Source organism: Leptonychotes weddellii, chromosome 10 (genome assembly GCF_054177405.1).
Source record: "Leptonychotes weddellii isolate Sample4059 chromosome 10, ASM5417740v2, whole genome shotgun sequence".
Classification (NCBI taxonomy): Eukaryota; Metazoa; Chordata; class Mammalia; order Carnivora; family Phocidae; genus Leptonychotes; species Leptonychotes weddellii.
The window spans coordinates 65,726,353-65,739,524 of NC_138378.1; the positions used below are offsets into that span (position 1 = coordinate 65,726,353).

The 13,172-nt window shown below is 36.0% G+C and overlaps 1 pseudogene; it reads right to left on the reverse strand.

The window, feature by feature from the left end:
* Positions 1–607: 607 nt before the first annotated feature.
* LOC102732237 (Y-box-binding protein 1 pseudogene) lies at positions 608–10,944 on the reverse strand (annotated as a pseudogene).
* Between the last annotated feature and the right edge of the window lie 2,228 nt (positions 10,945–13,172).

Consider the following 13,172-nt stretch of genomic DNA (forward strand, 5'->3'; position numbering starts at 1 on the left):
GTCAATGGCCAATGAGTTAATCAACCATTTCTGTGTAATAAAGCCTCCGTAAAAACCCAAAAGGACGGGGTTCAGAGAGCTTCAAGGCTGATGTGCCAATGAAGGTGCTGGGAGAAAGGCATGCCTGGAGAGGGCGTGGAAGCTCTGTGCCCTTGAGCTATGCATCTCTTCTATCAGGCTGTTTCTGAATTATATTCTTTTGTAACAAATCGGTAATGTAGTTAGTATGTGGGTTTTCGGAGTTCTGTGAGCCGCTCTAGCAAATTTTCCATTATTTAAGACTTTTATTAATAGGTGCTTGCCCTTTGTTGACTTTAAAAAGATAAAATTGCAAACTTTTATTACAAATTTAAAATGAGGCTCTTAAAAATCTCAACTTGACCAGACATGAAATAATTTAAAAACCTTTAGAGGTGTATTGAGGAAAAAAAACAGGCTTTAAAAAAACAAAACCACGTTTGACATTACCGAAGAGAGGTCTTTAGGTAAAAGTAATAAAAAATGCATACTGCATAGACAATGAAGATAGTTCTATTCATCTAATCAATGGGCAAAAAGCAAGCACTTACGGTCTTCCGCTCCAATCTTCTGTTCCTCTCTGTTGCTGGAATTTCATGTTCATTTCTTCATGTAGGATGACTAAACCAGATGATGGGAGAGAAGGCAAGCCCGCATTTACTCAGTCCCGCCCTGCTCAGCCTCTGGAGGGGATGAACTCTCAGCTGGTTGATTGGCTGCTTTCAATTACCATCTGCATTGGTAATGAAGTGGCGGAGGTAGCGTCGTTGAGGTGACTGCTGACCTTGGGTCTCATTCCTTGATTTTTTTTTCTTCCTTTCTGCACTGCGGTCCTCTCTAGGCTGTCTTTGGTTAAGAGGACCCCTAGTCTGTGAATGGTGGAATGAGTATTCTGTCCTCCTGGTCTACCATGTTCTCCCGCACCTTGTTTGTCAGCTCCCTCCATCACCTCTCCTTGTACTGGAGGGTTGGAAGACTGGTTCACACCCATTGGGTCTCCACCCTAGTAAGCCTCGCCTGCGGGAGGGCGACGCTGTTGGGCTTCGTCTTCAGGAGCATTCTCCCAGCCCTCCTTTTCCCACTCGCACTTCTAGTAATTTTGCTGGGAGGAGCGTGGAGGACCCCTGCCACTTGGGGAGCGTCTATAATGGTTACAGTCTGCTGCATATTCTCTGCCTTGCACTGAAGCTCCACCAGGGCCTGTCACATTTGCTGCCTCCACGCCCTTTCCTCCATCAACAACGTCAAACTCCACAGTCCATCTCCTAAGCTGTGAAGGTACTTCCTGGGGTTCTTCTTTTTGGCGGTCTGGTGTACAGATAGATCTTCCTTCATGTCATTTCTGCTGATGAAACCATAGGTTTCTTATACTGAACCAATCATCTTACTGTTCCCCAAACTTTTTGGGCAATGAGTTTCTTGTCCCCTCCAGCAGGCAGCCTCGACGTGAGGCCGCCTGAGCTGCAGCTCCCTGCGCTGCAGCGGGTGGTGCCGGCAGCGTGGCTGGGTTGGTGACTGGGGCAGACTGCCACAGCTGCCCCGCCTATCAAGTGGGATGGTAACTCGGCATGTGTCAGCGGTGGGCCTGTGCAGGGCCCCGTGGGGCCCGTTCTCCACTCCTGCTACCCATGAGGCTTGCCGCTCTAGCAAATTAACCTGAGGAGGAGGTTGTGGCCATCCCACCCTGAACGCGCCCCATCTCGTCTGATCTTGGGAACTTCTAATTATAGCCAATCAATCAGAACTACGAGGAACAGCCTGGGCTTGTGACTGGGGGCTGGAGTCTGAAGGAGGGGGTTGGAACAGGGGTGGGAGTGGGGCGAGGTGGCCCACAGTCTTGTAGGACTGAGCCCTCAACCTGTGGAATCTGATGCTATCTGCAGGTAAATAATGTCAGAATTGAGTTGAATTCTCAGACACCCTGCTGGTGTCCAAGTACTGCTTGGTGTTGCATAGGAAGCCCTCACACGTATGTTGGATTTGGATCCAGGAACCCAAATAAGACCTTATAATCCACAGCTGTAACCATATGTGCTCAATTAACTCATTCAGCATCTATCAGGCAGTTCCCCTTACTACCTTCAGCTCCTCAGATTTTTCTCACCTGATCAGTATAGATCTGCTCCTCTAAAATCAAGAGTATCATCTAGATAAATTTAACCTTCCAAATTTAAATGTTCAGGAACAAAATTTCGTCCCAAAACAAAGATCCAAGTGGGTTGCTAAGATAATATTAGTTACTTACTCAAACCCAGGATAATTGTATGCACAAAAAAATTCTATGCACAAAAACCATTAGCACTAAAAATAATTATGTCTAACTTCCATAAGATCTTAATATAATTCAATCCTTCCAATTCACCCAATTTTTTTCTAATATGCCCAATTTTTAGTACTAAAAAGAAAGTCACTGGGAAGTCGTAATATAATCCTTCTACAGAATTCATTTTAATTAAAAATCAGGTGGTTCTGAGTTTTCCTTTAAGGCTCTATGCTAAAAAATTCCATTGATCATGCTTTCCAAAATGAAAGATTCAACTATAAACTTGAAGAAAAATGGAATGGATGAATCAAAATATTCTTTCATTTTAGTTAATATAATCTGTTATCTGCTAAGGGTTCAAAATCACATAGCTTAAAAGTGGAAACTCTACAGAAAAAAATTGATAGATTTGATTAATTAGTTATCTTAAAAATTTCTATGTTTTTAATATACATAATCTAAGGTATATTTATCCTAAATACAACATAGTTTTTATGGTTTTTTTAATTTTTTCACTTATTTCTCATTTTTTTAATTGAGTACAAACAAAACTTTTAAAAATTGATACTGAGATTAATGTCAATAGAAAATAGGTATAAATGACATGATTAGAAATTTCACAACAGAAAAAAAATGGCCGTAAAACAAAAAAGTTTATCATTTTAGTAATCAAAAATGCAAAGTAAAAGAATAATAAAATATTGCCAATCTATTTAACTTACATAAAATGTTAACTATATTAGACAGTGCTTACAAGACTGAGATATAATTACTCCAATGCATTGCTGGTGGAAAGGTAAAAGTTAAAATCTTTCCGAAGAACAGCTGGGGAACATGCAACAAAAGCCTGAAATATTTGCATACTGTAAATCCAACCTTTCAAATTTACCCTTAGAAAATAATCTGATCTGTGCAATGATGTTCAGTGATCTCTTTTGAAAAACTGTTAACAACCTAAATGCCCAGGAGGAGAGCTTGGTCAAATAAGCCATGGTATATCAACACACTGTAATATTACACAAAGATTGAATATTTTGTAGAAGAAGAAAATATAATAACCTGGGAAGAAATAAAAAAATACACTAAATGGATAAAAGTTAAAAGCAATGTGTGCACTATGATTCATTTTAGAAAAACTGCATATCAACTGCATATAACATTTATGTATGAGTGGATGGAGCTAAATTGATAGAAAGTAGAAAGGTAGATATATGGGTGGATAAATCAATAGATCAATTAATGGATAGAGGGGTATGAAAGATCACAAAGACTAGAAGAATATTCACCAAAATATTAACAATTTTGGACAATTCTGAGTGGGGTGCTAATGGGTACATAATTTTGATTTCCAGTTAAGCTGAACTTTTTTTTTACTATGTTAAAATTTCTTTTATGACTCATCTAAAACCTGTTCTTGGTCTATTTTCCTATTAGAATTTTAGCATTTTATGTATTAACTTATATGAGTTTCTAGGGGGAAAACAATATTCCCTTCTTCCCTTCTGGGTTCTAGGTTCTTTAGTTTGTCTAATAGTTAAATAGATGTAAGACATATTAATAGGAAAAAAACAAACAAAATTACCCATGTACAGAAGTCATATAAAGAAGACTCTAGGGGCACCTGGGTGGCTCAGTCACTTAAGCCTCTGCCTGGCTCAGGTCATGATCCTAGAGTCTTGGAATCCAACCCCACATCAAGGGCTCCCTGCTCAGTGGGGAGCCTACTTATCCCTCTGCCCCTCCCCCTCCCACTTGTTCTCTCTCTCTCTCATAAATTAATTAATTAATTAAAATGTTTTAATTAAAGAGAGATAAGATTCTAGAGGCAGTCAGGTAATTGAGATTTATATAACATCCTGGACTAACAAAAGCGGTAGGAGTCTGGGAGGAAGGCCTTGTACAGAAAGATGAGAGGGAGGTTTGGAAAACAAAGGTTACCCTGTTGTGTAGAGAAGTTTCTTAGGTAGAAAGGTATCTCTATAATAGCTCTTTCTCGTACAGCCCTCCTTCCAGTGTAAGTTTAGGTAGTTGATGGGGAGGAAAAGAGCTTTTCTTGCATCTGCTGAGTTTCGATTGCCTTTAGCTCAAAATAATCCTCATGCCAAAGTGGCATATTTTGGGTTTGCAAAATCTGCTCCCCTTCAAGTTTGTTGACCATAAAGATGAAAAGCATCTGAAATAGTTGCTGCTGATAGTTTTTTTTTTAAGGTTATTTTTTTTAACCAGGTATTGGTTTTTGTCATTCAAAAATTATTAATTTTTCATGTAGTCAAATCTATGGATTTTCTCTTGTGATTTTTAAAATTATTTATAATGCTTAAAACTATTCATCATTACTAAGTCAGCCAGTTGACTCTATTTTCTATAGTTTCCAGAGATCTCATATTTTTACATTTATCTCTTCAACTCACATGGAATTTATATTGATATATGATATGAAGTGAGACTAGATCGAATTTATTTTTTCCCACAAGTGTTAAGCAATTGTCCCTGAGTCACTTCTTAATAGCTCAACCCCATTCATTTATGATACCAACACAATGAAGTTTTACATATTTGAATCTGTCTTGATTTTTCCTTCTTATCCATTGTTTTGTCAAAATGACACTGTCTTGAGTATTGTAGCTTTATAACTTATAAGACAATTGTATTGGCTATTTGCTCCTGTTCATATTGAGAGCTAAACATTAGATTTACTATGACAAATTAAAAAAAAAACTTATTGTGGTTTTATTAGGTAATATCAGTTCTATGAATTATTATGAGAAGAACAGACCACCGTTAATATATTTCATCTTCAGTTGATAAAATTGTCTCTTAGGTCTCAGCAAACTTTTACCATTTTCATTATATAGTTCCCACATGTTTTTTCTTGCTAATGATATATCAAGATATTTTGCATTTTCATTGTATCTTAAATGGGACTTTTCAATATATATTTTTCTAATTTTTAGAAAGCATGAAAGCAGTTGACTCAAAAAATTATTCTAAAAACTTATTTTGAAATCAATTCTGACACACATAATTTGGAAGCAATAAACACACTATTAAGAATTCTCCTGGCCAGGCAGTGGGGTTGGAGTTAGAGAGAAGGCAGGAATGCCCCCCTCTGTGTAGCATGAATGACAGCAATAGCTCCTAAGGGGAGAGCTTAATTCCCTTGGATTCAACCCTACTATACAACAGATGTAGGGGTTCCTGTGATGCAAATTGCCAGGGAGGATTTAGGCTGGACTAAGAAGATATCCATTATGGAAGAGTAAGATACAAGAATTCTTTAGGGATTTGGGCACAAGCAAATACTCAGAATTACCCCTGGTTGCTGGGATTTTGACACCAGAAAAATCCACACAGTACATGTTCCTTAGAAAACACAGTCTGACTTTCTAGAAAACAAAAATTAAATCCAGTGTAAAGATATGTGCATTTGGTCATTTGTTAGACATACCTAATGATGACCTAGGAACAGATACTAGGAATGATCTCAATCAGCCCCAAATCAAAATACAAAGGTTCTGAAGGAATAACTGAATCTCGGGTTTGAAGAAGTGTTTAAGTTAGTATTTAAACCAGCTAGTTCACCCACAAAACCCAGATGTTTGTAGAATATAGAATATGGATTAACTAAAAAATGACTGCCAAATTTTCATACCAAATCACTTTTAAAAGAAAATCTTTGTAAAGTGTGTTCCTTTATCTTCAGTCTCAGTAACTGTAGAATACGAAGCATAATTCTATTGTTACTACAGTGAATTCTATAAAACAATAACTTGAATTGCTTCTGATATTGTTTTATCATCAATCTTTTTCTTCCAAATATCAAAGAAGATTCCAGTCCCTCATGCTCTGACAGTATTTCTAAGGAAAAATTTAAAAGTCTGTGTTAATATTATTAACTGAACATAGAAATAGGGGAAAATGAGATTGATTCGTAAAAACTGTTGGTAAAAGATAACCAAAAATATCCACAGTTCTCTAGCTTCATTATTCACTCTATTACCAGCAAACACCCTCAGTATCTTTAGCTACTAAAATAATACCAGACTTAAAATCAAAGATACAGAATGTGTATTTTTATGAGAAAACGTGACACGGAAAAATACCTCCCATTCAACAGGAAGCCCTTCAGTGAACTGAGAGTGAATTTTCCAAGAAGTTGGATTAATTCATGATTTCAGTAGCAACTATATTTTCACTTTATGGTATCATATTGTTTACATTATCTGACAAAACTGAGAAATTTGTATAGAAATCCTGTCTTCAAACACAGAACTCAATAAAATAACTCACTCATGAGAGAATGAATATACTTTAACCAAGGTTTAAAGATCATCTTATAACCATTTTCTGAAATAAGGGTTGACTCCTAAGGCATGGTTCTTTGAGAAAAGACAATTTATAGCTATGCAACTCACTAGCATTCAGTTTTGATTGCTATATAAACTTTTTAGTGAAGAAATCTTACTTAGCCAGGTAATAATCCTGAACTAGTAGTAACTGAACGGTAGTGAGAAAAATCAGAGTTCCAGCACATATTGAAATGAAACACTCTTAGATGGAAAAGAATGGGGTGATAGAGATGATGATAATTCTCATTTACACTGGATTTTTAAAGAAGGATTTTCACAAAGTGACCATGTGTCTTTTTAACATCCAGGGAACAAAGCTAGAGATCTGAGAACAGTTACTGTTATATAAAAAAAAAAGGTTAAAAAATCACCAATTCTGACAAATGTTAGTAGGTACTGGATTAAATAAAAGTGGTTTCTTTAATGGGCAATGGTACACTGTTCTCTAAGCTGTCTAATGAGGCAAAGAATAAAACAGAGCCATTTTAGGAAATGGCAGGGCTGAGTTGTATGGTAATCCTTCAGTTATTGAAGATGTGTGAAAATTTATTGAGAAATCTAGTTATTGAAAAATCAGTTTGCTAGTATTTTTAAATATGCAATCCTATTTGTAATTTCTGTGATACTAAATAGACACCGGTAAAACCCAGAATCTTCAGTCACATATAACCTTCCTCAAATATTATATTCCTAGTTCTTAAAAAATAAAGGCAAAAATCAACTATTTAACATGCTCACTCAAGACTCTGGTCTACTTATATTTAGATTTTAGTTCCCTTACTTTACCAAGCACTAAAAGAAAGCAAGAAATAAAAATATGTATATAGACTTCAAAAGAACAAGGTTATAAAGAACATAACAAGTGAAAAAAATAAAAGCATAATGCAATCGAGTGGATATAGTAACAATAATAAAGTTGGTAAAACAGAAGTAAATTATTGCAGTTGAAAAAAATATTGAAAAGAAATATAGACTCAGTATAATGGCTAAAATTAAAAAGACTAACAACACCAAGTGTTGGTGATGATGAGGCATAATTGGAACTCTAGTACATCTCTGGTGGAAATGCAAAATAGTTCATCCACTCTCAAAAACATTTTGCTATTTTTTTATAAAATTCAACACTTGTACCATGTGACTCAGCAATCCCACTCCTAGGTATTTACCCAAGAGAAATTTAAACTTAACTTCACACACACAAAAAAGCTGCATGCAAATGTTTCCAGCATCTTTCTTCATAATCACCCAAACTGGAAAGAACAAAAAAGGTCATCAAATGGTAAATGGATAAACAAATTGTGGAGTTACCAATACAGTAGACTACTACTCAGCACTAACACGGAAAAATCTAATTCATGCAACAACATGGATGAAATTTAAAAGCATTATGCTAAGTGAAAGAAGCTAGACACAAAAGAGCACACAATTTGATTTCACTGATACAAAATTCTGAAAAAGATAAAACTATACAAAAGAAGGAAGATCAGAGGTTGCTGGGGTTCAGGGAATGAGTGTAGGAAACTGACTTCAAAAGGGTAGGGGAGACAGTTTTACAGTGATGAAAATGCTCAATGTGATTGTAGTGCTAGTTACACAGTATATATATTTGTTAAAACTCATTGAAATATATATTAATAACAGGTAAGTTTTACTGTATGTAAATAATACCTCAATAGAGCTGATTTTAAAAAGGAATGCAAAGGAGAATAACTGATGAAACACTTAATGAAAAACTAACAATGTGAGGTCATAACAAATCTCAGAACTATTAATCAATCACATCAATAAGCCTATACGATATTTTGGATAAATGGCTAAACACTGACCTGGCTCTATAATGAAGACAGAGTTTCAAAAAAATGGGGTCATTGTGCTGTGTCATGGAAAATGCTATTTCACCTTGAATCCAGCTCAGGAAGTTATTCTTACTATTTCTCTACCACAGGAGGTAAATTACAAACTTCATCATGGTAGGATGGAAGAAGACATTGATAGAGCCAGAGAAAATGGATATAGGACAAAACTCTCAGGTTAGAGAGAGAGAGAAAGAGCTACAGAGCCAAGGAAGAGAAATCATTTTTTGGATTAATGGCCTTTTTTTGTGTGTTTATTGAAAGAAGCACATATGTGTGGAAATCCATTAAAAAGAAAAGCTAACTGCAGTTAATTTTGATTAAAATGAAAAGAGCAAAAAAGAAAAACTATGTGAAAAGAAATCACAATAAAAATTGTTAAAATAAGAAGCAACTTCTTAGCACAAACCAGCAAGGAACGAGAGTGATATGGAACATGCTGGCTGACTGATTAAACTGATATGAAGATGTATCAGCTTTACAACATTTATTCTTTTTCTAGGGATATGCTTACACAAATGTATAATAAAATGCATGTAGTTCTCATTTAAGCATGTGTGTTCAGCTGTTCTCAAGCAATTCTTTTGTCACCAAATGTAGATTACTGGACTGTATATAGACTTACGGTAAAGAGTAGGAAAATCTTTAAAAAATTCTAAACTTAAAAAAGCAATACTATGGATCAAATGAATATTACAGAAGTTGAGGAATAAGAAAAAATCCGATCAGAAGATTTTAGAATAAAAAATTAAAAAATAAATATCCATATATACATGGATATATGCACCTGTCTGCCTGTGCGGTATAATGTCATCTCTCCTTGAGTTATGAAAGTTTGCAACAAAGTTCTGAAACAGTAGATGAGTCAGATGTGCAGAGCCACTAATTCTGTATACTTCCCATGTCACTTAGTTTTTAATATCTTATAACTTATAAAATGACTTGTTAAATAGATTATTAGTACATTAGACTGTTAGTCTGTAAGAACTTAGTTCTCAGTGAATGACATCAATATGGCTCATAGGAAGTTCAAAACACAAATTTGGTAAAATATTAACACTGTAAAAAATGATTAGTAGAATGGAAAAGACACATGGATTCAAAGGACTATAACTGAAGGAGCTAATAATGAAAAGTTGGAGTAGAAAATGCATCTATACAATACAAAGGAAAATACTTAGCAAATTTCTATTCCTACCAAATCAGAAATGTTGAGTGAATGAAGGGAAATCCTTGAAAACAGTTATTTGCAAGAAAATAAAGCCTAAGGTCATCTGTTCTATGAAGACATGGGAAATGTTTTCATCATTCAAAAGGTATGCAAGATGCAACACCTTACTCTTAAACAGGTAAAGCACACATTTAAATTATTTATTAGAATAAAGCCCAGTTCTACAATGAGACAATAGTACAATTTTAATGATATAGATTTAATACGTAGATTTTTCTGTGAACTGAAGGAACTGTAAATCTTTGCTAATATGAATAAAATACTGACCCAAGCACCTCAGTCCTGGGTAGATATACAATCCAAATATGGCTGAAAAGTAGATGTAGACTTTATGGAATTTATGTTCTACCCAATGAAAAAAATTAATGGTGGACATGTAAAGAAACAGGTTCAAGTGCTGACAAATAGCTAATATCACGAAACCATTACTTAATTTTCAAAAGAATGATCATCAGCAGAATAGAATAACGTACTTCCAAAGGAAAAAAAGAAACTGATGGCAGGCCCATCAAAGGAGCTTTCAATCCCAAACAATCTAACGGAGAAGAACCACAGACAACATTAGAACACGTCATTTCATAAACTCTGCATGCAAGTGCATGATGTTGCTCCAGGCTGGGGATTAAGTGAAAAATTATCTGCATCCAAACCAAAGTGTTTCTCATCACGTCCATTTTGGATGTGACGACTCATGGCTCCTTCCAATTTTTCCTCCATCCTTTTCACTTCTACATCTAGGGTTCCTCCAAGCAAAGTATTTCCCAAGCCCCAAAGTACACACTACAGGATAAGCATCTGTTTTCTTTCCTTTACCAACAGCAGCAATACTCATTCCCTTCTCTCTCACATTTTCAGAGTAGGTGGTCTCCAAATAAAGCACCATTCAGTTTTACAGTATTGTCCGAAGGATTGACGGTATTGTTTCATAATAACATGCACCTTTTCCCTCTAGTTCTTATAGAATTTAGAGGACAAAATAATAGGAAGAAATTACAGAATGCTTTGCCCCTGGCACATTGCAAATTTAATTCCTACACCTATGCATCCCCAACTTCTTCTACTCACATGCATTTGTTCTACCTCTACACTCATCATCAATCTTGCAAATGCAACAGCGGGCACACTCGGCCTTCTTCTAAAAGCAACAAGGAGACTGCCCTTTTTCAAAATTATTCTGTACTGTTCTGTGGCCACAGTAGCACTTTTCACAGTTGGGATTATTCTCCACATTGTTGTATCCAGTCAAAGCCACTCAAGAATTCCTATGGTCCCAGCAGCACTAAAAATACATAACAGCCTCCTTACAATAATGGCTGTGAATCACAGCATTCCTCGGCTGACATAAGTAGTTAAAATAGTAGGAAAAAAAAAAAAGTTAAATAAAACTTTTTAAAAAGTTCAAGTAAAAAAAAAAATGAAAAGGGGGTTGAAAAGGACTCCCCTACCGTCTAACAATATTAAAGTCTGTCTCAAATTTACAAACGTCCTCAGCAACATCAAATGCCGCAGCTTCAAACACACGCGCCAGCTTCAAGCCCGACAGCTTCAAATGCCGCAGCTTCAAACACGCGCGGCAGCTTCAAACGCGCCAGCTTCAAACAGCCTTGGGGCAGCCATCTTGCACACGCTCCAAGGAGCACAACCTCAGGGCCCTTAGGCGGCCACCCCATCCCAGAGGCCACACAGAGGCTTTGTTGGGGGAAAAATGGGAAGAAGAAAAAAAAGAGGAAGAAGAAGAAATATAATTTGCAGACGTTAAATTAGCCCGTAGAGGGAGCTCACATAGCCCCATAATTTCACAGTAATTGGAATCTCCTGTAATTTAAAATGTAGCCCCATCATTTGTCAGAGAGAGCCTCCAGGGGTCAAAGAGTGCATGTCTTACTTCATACCGATCTCTGCATGCCTATAAAATGCAATTCCATTTAGACCCCCCTTGACCGTGTGTTTTGTTATCGCAACAAAAAGATGATGATTCTTGGATACATGTTCTCCAAAACCAGCCCAGAAATTAAAGTGACTCGTCTATGTGTGCTGTTAGGGTGAATCCAACTGAATAAAGACCATAATAAGAATAAAGTTCCAACAATTAGAATTGTCATGGCAATAACCTAAATGTCCCCCATTCACGGTGTTCAGTTTAGAAAGCTACGTGCTCTCTTTCAACCTTGACTAGAGATACTCTTGTGACTATCCATTTCTCTCACTGTCTAGAATCCTTAAACCAGCCATGCTGCAATGTGCCTTCAGACAAAAGGATAAAACCGGAAAACGAAAGGATACAATGGCAGAGAGCCTTTTCAATAAAACATGAGAGAAACAAAATTCCAAAATTCTGTGGAAAGAAATATTGAGGAGAAAATACACTCAAAAATAAAGCATCTAAAGGTGCAGTTGAAAGTGGAAATGTATTACCTGCTCTTGTGAAACAAATTTTGAAAGCAAACAAGTTTACATTATGTAACTCTTAAATATTTAGAAACTTTACATTTACGTAAAACTGAAATGGTTTCTAAAAACATTTAACCTTTGAAGTGATTTCTATCTTAGAGTAAACACAAACTAAGAATGTAAAGAAAGCACAAAATGTAGAGCTTAATGAAGAATGTAACATATGTGGATTGTATTCTATTTGGGATAATCTATTAGGTGTTAAGAAAACATATCTACTTCATTTAAGTTAACTAGCAGGCTCGTATGTCATTACTGCCTCTCTGTGATGTACCTGTTGGTTTGGGCTATTATGATTACATTTCCTGCATCCTTTTGTTTAAAAATATATCATTCATAAAATGAAGATTTAAGTGATGTTTAATATTACAGATACTATATTAATAACTGTAAAAGGCAAACCATACATAGGTAAGGAATCATTTGCCTGAAGATGTGGGGCAGAGCTCAAATTCAAATTCTAATAATCACATTCATCCAAGATTCCATGTTAGGAATAAAAAGTATCTGAATTTTGTCTGAATTTGCCCAACTACTCTTCAATCTTTTCACTGCTTTATGCATTTCCTATCATAGAAATGCCTCACTTTTCTGATATGTCTGATAGCCAGGTCCCTGATTTCCATCTCTCATTTCAGACTCAACGAGAAAAACTCAAAAACCTTGTAGATGTGATTCATCAATAACAATGCCATACAAATTCAGGGTTTCTTGAGAGTAAGATAAACTCAGGGATGCTCACCCTGGTTTGGCAAGCTTTTGGGCTGCCAGGAATTCCACAATGAACATGATGGGCAAGGAGAGACTCAATGGAGAATGCTTAAAGTTGAAGATCTCGAGAAGTAATGTCTATACTTGCCATGGAACTACAAAGACTTGTCAACTGTACATCTGTTCATGAAGGCTGGCTGACAATTTTGTTCAAGTAGTTAAGGCTACTACACATTATAGAAGATAATAATCAATGAATTATCTTAAAGTTACCAATGATCATGAGCAGGAACAAA